The sequence below is a fragment of the Trachurus trachurus genome (genome assembly GCF_905171665.1).
Source record: "Trachurus trachurus genome assembly, chromosome: 12".
Classification (NCBI taxonomy): Eukaryota; Metazoa; Chordata; class Actinopteri; order Carangiformes; family Carangidae; genus Trachurus; species Trachurus trachurus.
This window is the reverse complement of record NC_139908.1, coordinates 12,039,315-12,047,725: the sequence shown is the minus strand read 5'-3', so window position 1 is coordinate 12,047,725 and position 8,411 is coordinate 12,039,315. Positions and strand designations below refer to the sequence as shown.

Here is an 8,411-nt window from a genome sequence, read left to right as displayed (position 1 = left end):
TGATAAAACGTACCTTGGTCCACTGGCTACCCCTGCAGATTCACTTCAGGAAGACGCATGAGAGGCTAAAGTAGCTTATTGCTAGCTCCTTTTGTTTTCAATTCAATCTTGCAACCAAACCGCTCATATCTGTATTTAGTATAGTTTATTACCTGGTGCTGTATCAAAACTGTTTGTCATGTAGGTAAGAATGCAATGACAACTTGCGTAACGTTTCAAAGCAGATATCAATAAGATAGGCCTATCTAATCGAAAATGAATTAGTTGAATATTAAAACTACGCTTCCCAGAATGCTCCGCTCCCGAGTGCACGTGTCAACGCTGCCAGCAAACCGGACTGAACGTCACATTCCTGCATTCCCTCTTTCCTCAGTCTGGGACGTCGGAGTTACCACCGGATACCTAATCCTCTTTCCCTCTTCTCTTTTTTGAGAAACACACCCATGACACGGCGGATTTGATCTCAGGGGGGGATCCCGGGTTCTCCAGGAGTCACAGTCTCGCTTCGGGTAAAGATGTATTTCATTTTTAACCAGCTGAAGAAGGTGTGTGTGTGTCGGTTGGAGGAGTCAGTGCTATAGCCGTAGTAACCAGATAACTGTTTTATAAGATGCGCTGGATTTGCTACGAGCTGTCGCTGTGGTTGACTTGTTTTTATTTCGCTCCCACCTCCACCGACAGACCTGTTGATGTGGCCCCAGTTATCAGAGGCCGGCTTTAAAGTCGTAAAATGTGGGGCCTGTTGTTGTTTACGGTTGTACTTAGGGGCTAGCTTAACGTTAGCCAGCTGGTTAGCCGCAAAGCTTGCGTCACCATTGTTACCGACGAGACGCGGACAGGGCGGACACACCGGGGCGTGGAGGCGTCTCCAGATGTGGCTTTGTTACTTACTGTGACAGGGACACTGTGGTGCAGCGATTAAGCTTAATGTTACCATACCAGAGCCGTCCTCCTGTCAGGATACACCACTTGGCTAACACACACACACGCAGCACTAGCATCCCAGACAGCATGGGCGTGGTTGTGGGAGTGCAAAAATCTAATAATGTTGTCAATATTAAAATAGATTCATAATTATCAGCTTCGCAAATAGTTTGGCGTCAGTAACGCCACATTACAGTTGCAGGACAGGTATATCAGGATAGAATCCCAAAAGCAGTAGGTGTGTGAGTTTGCCTTGTGAATGAGCTGAGATGGCTGCAGATCAGGAGCTTGTATCAGCTGTTGACCCTCACAACAAAGACCGGATCACTGCCACTACGAGCAGAGCCAGGAAGGACAGCTGCTGTAAATCACTGCTGTACCTGTAGGTACTACCGAAAGCTGGGCCTGTCATCTCAGATGCAGCAAACACAAACAGATGTTTTGGTAGTAATGTTTACGGAACTAGCACAAGGTGGGACAAGCCTAAACCATGTGGACGAGATGAGTTCTTGCAGCTTCAGTCTGTGTGATTACATATTATAACTAATTTTAAAACTAGTGTTGTTGTATGCTATAGGTATCACTTAAGACCAGTTGGCTCATAACATTCCTGAGATTCCTGTGGGCCAGACAGTGATTGAATCTGAGTGACTTTATAGATGTGAAGGAATGTGTGCATGCTACCACAAGTCACATAATCTCAGAGACCCTACCAACAGGACTCAGAGACACACGTTAGTGCTGAAAAACAGGACAAAATGTCTTGTAAACAGACAGCAGTTCCAGCAGAGAGCAAGCTACAGGCTAATGAATGAATGAATGAGTGATGAGATTTACCTAGTCCTAGTCCTACAGGACTAGGAGGTTTACCTAGTCCTACACAGTGTGGACATTTGTTTGTTTGAATAAATTATGTTCTCACATCGTCTATCACCTTTGACCAAGTTGCTGGCATGACTGCGTGGCCTCAACCATGCAGATGCATTAGTCTACCAAGTGGGAAGTCAGGTTCAGCCAGTATTCTTGGGAGACATTGAACTTGGCTAAGTGCCTGTTGTCTGCCAAACTGGATGTAATTTGTCCAGTGTTGTACCTTTAGTGAAAGTGACAAGGTCATACCTGTGTAGATGAATTAAATACATCACTTAGAAAATAGTGCCATAGAAAGAATTTAATCAGAGCCTTGCTTTGATCTCACATGGACTTTGCAATTACACAACCTTGCAATTACACATTCATGCGTGCTTAATGACTAATCACCTTATTACAGAGGTGACGCATGAAATTACAGTATTTTGTTCAGGGCCCTGTCCCACGAAACTGATCTAATCTTTGAACGTAGTCTGTAAGAATGGATTGGGACTGATCAATAGGTGCCTGCCTCTTATCATCCAGCCTGCATTGTTTTTAAAGATCGTACCTGACTACATCAAAGCAAAGGTTTACTTTATTCCTTGAAAGTTTACTGTTGAGCGCTGAAATGGAAAAAACGTTGTTAGCTGATGTTTAAACTCGGCATGAAATGGCTTTATTTAGAATTTCTAAGCAGAGTCAGTGCAGTGTCATCATCCTTGTGATCTCCACACTCAGCACATACGCTGCATTTGATGTGAGGAACGACTGGGGTGGTGAACTTTGCCCTCAGAGGTCAAACATCGATAGGAAATGAGAGATCGATCCCAGACTACCACCATCAATGAATATTGGCACCGGGGTTCAGCGCGTGTGTCTCTTCCCTGTGTCAGTGTCTCATGTTAAAGCTAATGCTAGTAAGATGTAGGCTAATGTTTAGGGTTGTGACGCAGACCCATTTAAATACACATGCAGTGCTTTTTGAAGAATGTGGAGGAGGAGCGAACACACAGCTGCATGTTATGGAGAGAGTGGGAGTTGCCTGCAGAAAACTGGAACACCCTGAGTCAGGCTGCGGAGCAGAGAGCTAGCCTGGTTTCAGTGGGAACCGCTGCTGCTGCTCATTACGCTGCCTGTGCTGTATGGATGAGTGAGTGGCAAAAGGGGGGAAAAGGAGAGAGAGGGAGATCACATGGGCCGCGATCGAGGGAAACGTACAGATACAGAAGCTTTGTGAGAGGAGGGATATCAGGTGGTGGTTTAAAGCTGAGAGTATAAGGCTTAATGCAGGAATGAAGAGGAGTTGCATATTTATAAACCCCCTGTGTTTTGGGGAAACAAGCATTTCTGGTCTTTCTATGGTTGTAGGTCTTTTGTTCTCGGGGTCACTTCACTTGTTTTGTCATTATCTGGTGTTTTCAGCTCTAAACATTAACGGCCACTGTTCTGCTGTGGGCGAACCTTTGTTGTCTCCCTTTCCACCTTTGTCTGCCATTCAGCTTTGAGGCCTCAGAAGTTCTACCGACACTCCACACAGGTTGTGAAGGCCATGAGCTGCGTTGCACACCCTCAGTTGTTTGCCAGGACTTTGTGTGGATCTGGACAGAATGGCATTGTTGGGCTCCAGTCCCAGTAGTTCCACAGTACTGCACATGGCCAATCCTCTCCCATTAGGTCACTACAGGGGCACAGGGGGACAATGAGGGTATTGTTTTAGGTTGCATGGACACACACACACCAATGGGACCCCCTCTCTTCTACTGGTCGGTCTCTCTAGATTCAGGTCATTCAGTTTTCACACTGTATGAGTAAACACATTTACTCACAACAGCTTGTTACTATGAATGGGGGGCGGGGGACTCATTTGAAGTTGGTTTGTAGCTCTGCTCTACAAAGGATGATTCCCAAATCAGTTCAGCAGTCTTGTAACTCTCTGTGTGCTTTTTGTTTTTGTTTTTTTGTAATTAATGCCATTGATTCGGATCATGGCACCTGTTGCTCTCTCAGCTGAAGAGGTGTGTGTATTTTACCCTCTCTTTTATCTGATATCTTGCAGGTATGTGCTGCCTGATACCAGATGCCTCTGAAGTGCACTGATTGGTTAAAAACGGCATTAAGGATTTTAAAAAAAAAGGTCATGGGTACATAGCCTGACAAGCCAGACTATATCATTAAAATGTATAGTCTGGCAACGACCGGTAGACCTCGGCTCAATCCAGGGGGCGGGATGAAGGCTGTCTTTCAAACTGCCTCTGCACGCAATAGGGTAGCGCTACGACTAATCAGAGCAAAGAGCAGGATGACGTTAGCCTGACAAGCCAATTAAAATGTATGTCATCATCGCGTTAAGCCCGCCCAACGACTCTCTAAACAGATAGAGCGCTGTGATTGGTGAACACAAACGGTGTTCGAGACTCAAAAAGTTCCTACAGTATGGCTCGTTTCTAGACCCACCTACGGAGCAAATATTTTTGCTGCCGCTAGGGTGCGTCTAGATTTCTAGGCTAATGGGTACACGCAATTAACAGATAGTTACAAGAGAGTAATGCATGACGGGATGCAAGGGAATGGAGCCACTTTGTGTTGAAAGCTGCAACTATTTCAGTCAGACTTTGTAGGCGCACCACAAACTGGAGTGTTTCTGAAGTGCTCCTAAAAGCTGCAACTTTCTTTTGTTCATGCTATAGAGCAATAGAGGATGCACATAGGTCTTATCCAAATCTCATACTGGCACTGACTTTCTACTCAGAATGAAAAGATGCAACACAAAATGAGATTTAAATGTGTTTTTTGTTACATGCTGAGGCTTTTCTGAAAAGGTTGGTGTCGTGGGAGATGAGTAAACATTATACACAGAACCATTCATAGCAGCTGATTTGTGTCTGTACTCATACACACAATTTGAAAAAAAAGTGTTATTTATTTTCTGACTGTGCCACTTATTCACACAGCTGCTTGTTCCATCTGAATGAAAACACAAACCGTACTCACATACAGTAATAAATACGTCAAACGATTTATATTCATTAGAGTCAGTGAAAGACACCATGCTGCTGCCCTGCTCTCAAAAATAGACTACGGTACTCCAAATTATATTTAAACCCAAGTGTGAGTTTGTTGAGACAGCCAGTCAGTAGTAGACCAGATTAGGCGTATTAGCAGCTCTCGCTCCATGGGGTGAGAACATTGACTTGGACTCCCACTGGGGAGACTGGGTCTCATGTTCATCTCTGTTTGGGTTGTTGGGGATTATGGTTCTTACTCTTCAGTTGCAGTGGAACCATATCAAAGACGGCGAATCACTGACAGCTCGGGGCATGTTTTACTTTATGACATCTGTTGTGTTGCTGTTTTGTGTCATGACGCAGCCAGTGTGGTTTCGCATGGGGACAGTGTTTGCTTGCTGTAGTGGTAAGTTTGTCTTTGGACCCCAGGGGATTATGGGTTATACGGTTGCTTTGCCTATATTACAATTTCATCCATATGACCTTAATTGGGTATAAATCTTGAGAACTTCAGTTAATTCATTTCATTTTTGAGGAGCACGTTAGCGAGCGTAGAGAGAGGGATGAAGCACATCCTCAACGGAGAGGAAAAGTACTGGACAGCTATAATTTTCTCCAACACATAAGTATTCAACACTTCTCATTCAGCGTTCCTGGCATTATCACCACATTAGCAGGCCCCTCTGAAATAGTCATTACACAGAATGGCATGTTCTTGGTGCAGTTTCTCCAAGAGTTTAAAACCGGGAAGGATATTACACGAGATTAAATGATCACAATTGTTTCTTTGTGTAAGACATAAAGCTATGATCAGCTTTTAGGGGATGTATGCGACCACGGAGCACAGAAGGTGTGGACTGGCATTCATCACTGCCTCACGAACAAAGAAACAGTGTGTCGTCCAGTGCCACGCTGTGTCTGTCTGGCCGGTTGAGTATCTGTCTGGTCAGTGTTGGGCTTCGGGGACATCCTTCCTGCTTGATCATATACTCTGATCATACTCTTCTTTACACAGTCTCTCCATCCGTCTCTACTGGCCTGTAGTGTCGTCGGCTGTGTCAGGTACTCTCAATCGCGTCACTGTTCATCCCTGGCACACGTTTCAGCCGACGCAGGGCCCTTACTCTGTTACTACCAATGTGTCCAGTCAGTGGTTGTTTGAAAATGAAGGTCACACGCAAACTAAAGCGTGGTTCCTGCCCACTGAAGCTCTGACTGCAACAGAATGAATCAATAAAGTGAAACAAAATGGCGATTCAGGCACAAACTGTTTGACCTCGAAAACATTGTGCGGAAACAGTCAGATGATTCTGCTTGAAGTAGCTGAATGAGTTTAAAAGTCTAACTAAATGTTCACACTTTTGATACACCGGTCCCTCACTGCTTCCATGGCCAGATTAAAGTAGCAGGCCGCTCTTTGTTGGAACAGCTGGTGAGGTAGAGGGAGTGCAGAAGGGTGGAGGCAGGAAGGAGCAGGGGTGGAGTCGGGGGGGGGGGATGTAGGATGAGGGACTGAAAGATGTAGTTTGAGCAGGGGAAGAAGAAGAAAAGGAGGCGGGGTTGTGTGTCACATTATGAATGACCCATAGACTGTAGGACTGTCCAGGCTGCTAAAGACCAGCTGACAGCACTGAGGGATGTCCACAGTGCAGCAAATTGATGGGTTTCTTTGTCTTCTCTGAGGTTAAACTAAAAATATCTTTTTGGGTTTTGGACTCGTAGTCAGACAAAACGAGAAAATTCCCTGAGTCATCTCAAACTCTTGTTTTTTTTCTACAATCCATGTAATAGTCAAAAAAAAAAAACACTTGATGGAAAAACTATAGCTAAATTTGTGTTGCACTTCTATCACATTGTCAGGCTCAAAAGCATTGCTCTTCTCAGCCATTATAAGATGCCTATATTACTCATTATTACCCAATGCAAATTGATCATTCACAGTTTGGTCAGAGGTTCCCGCGTGCTATGTTTTTTTTGTTGTTGTTTGTTTGTCTTCATTGTGATGACACAGTGGAGAAAGTTAGGGAGAGAGAGAGGGGATGACATGTAGCAAAGGGCCACACATGAGATTGCCTGCATCGGTACATGCTCTACCAGGTGAACCAGTGGGCACCCCTGTGTTGTATTGTGATGGAAGCAGCAAATGCAGCCTCAAGCTGAGAAGAGCAGGGGGCTCTAAGGGGTCGGGTGAGCTCACTTCTTTCTGATGCGAACCCCCCCAGATTTAGTCTGTTTTCAGATGCTGATTCAAGTAACGTCAGATAAAAGGCACAATACTGCTGTGTGTTACCTTATTGAGAAACTAGTCAACAGATTTATCAATAATGGTAATAATCAGAGCTGTAATTCAATTATTCTTCTTTGTGTGTAAGTGCGGAGAGGTCATTTCTCCTAAGTTGAAATGCAAAGTCTTTATGAACGCTTCCTCATCATTTGCATCAATATCTTGTAATATCTTGTAACGCGAGAGTCTGTATCGTTGCATCATCTTGGTGTGAATGTGCTCGCTGCCCAGACGGGTCTTGTGCTTGGTAAAATGCGAGATGCCTTGTAATGCTATTTGTGCTCCTGACCTTGCGGAGTCAGTCTCTCTGTTTAGCCAAAGCTCAGAGGGGCCACCCGGCCTCCTGTCTATATTTGTGTTTGTTTTTCACATGGGTGCTTAAGACAGTAGCCTTTTTCTTTGTCTGGGGTCAGATGAATCCCTTTGCTTCAGTCTCCTCCCAACCTCTCCCTCTCTCCTGCACGCTGCAGGGAAGGTAATTTGGCTTGTTGATTCTCACATGAACGAATGTGTGTCACCCACCCAAGGCGAGCATGTTTTCTCCTCCGCCAGAGGAACATTGACGTTATTATTTCTAAGCTGAAAGACGAACTCTCAGTGAAAGCAAAGTAAATGGAGACAACAGACAAGTGCACATTATAACTTCACCGTCTGAAGCGCTGCAGGTTTGGAGTGATGCGTGATGAAACACGACAGTGTTAGAGAGGACTTTGACATACAACAGGCCCCTTCTGTGATAATAATGCATAACCAGTGTTTACTTTCTGGAGGTTCAGGTTGATTTATGGGTGGCTTTAATGCACAGACCTGCAGTAAGCATGTGAAATAATAGGCGAAAGCTGTATTAATGGATGGGTCAATAACTATTGGCAGCTTCCCCGCAGGCAGTAACTTTATACTGTGTGTCAAGGACAACAGTAGGACATCAGACTGGACACTTTCTGCGACCAATATGCATCAGTTGACCCTTGGTTGCAAACATCCAGACTGCTATGATGCTCTTTATATCTAAACCAGCTTGATTTACTTCAAAGCATTTTCAGATGAATAAAATACGATTGAGCGCAGAGCTGTTGCATTACACCGCGAAGCTTCAAGTGTTAATGTTAGGGAATGTTTAACTATGTAGTGTTTACTCTCGTCTCACAAGGATGTTAGTGCTTGTGGCTGAGCTGGCGAGTGGCACGACTAGGACAACATCTGTGTGACATCTGTCTTATTTGAGCTGAGCTAACAGACTTTGGAGTTGCGACATGAATTCAGGAAAAGGAAACAGAAATGGGGCAAGTAGTTCGATCAAGTGTAATTTGTCCTGTGCTCTGAAATTATTACATGAACAACGAACA

At 44.6% G+C, this 8,411-nt stretch overlaps 1 protein-coding gene across 4 annotated transcripts in view; it reads left to right on the top strand.

Annotated features, from left to right (window-relative positions):
- The first annotated feature begins 363 nt into the window (after window positions 1-363).
- ctif (CBP80/20-dependent translation initiation factor) overlaps window positions 364-8,411 on the top strand; it is a 49,522-nt gene continuing 41,474 nt past the window's right edge. For all 4 annotated transcript variants that reach the window (XM_083983725.1, XM_083983727.1, XM_083983726.1 and 1 more), the window contains exon 1: window positions 364-509. The gene's annotated coding sequence lies outside the window, so the exon portion shown is untranslated. The remainder of the gene's footprint in view (window positions 510-8,411) is intronic.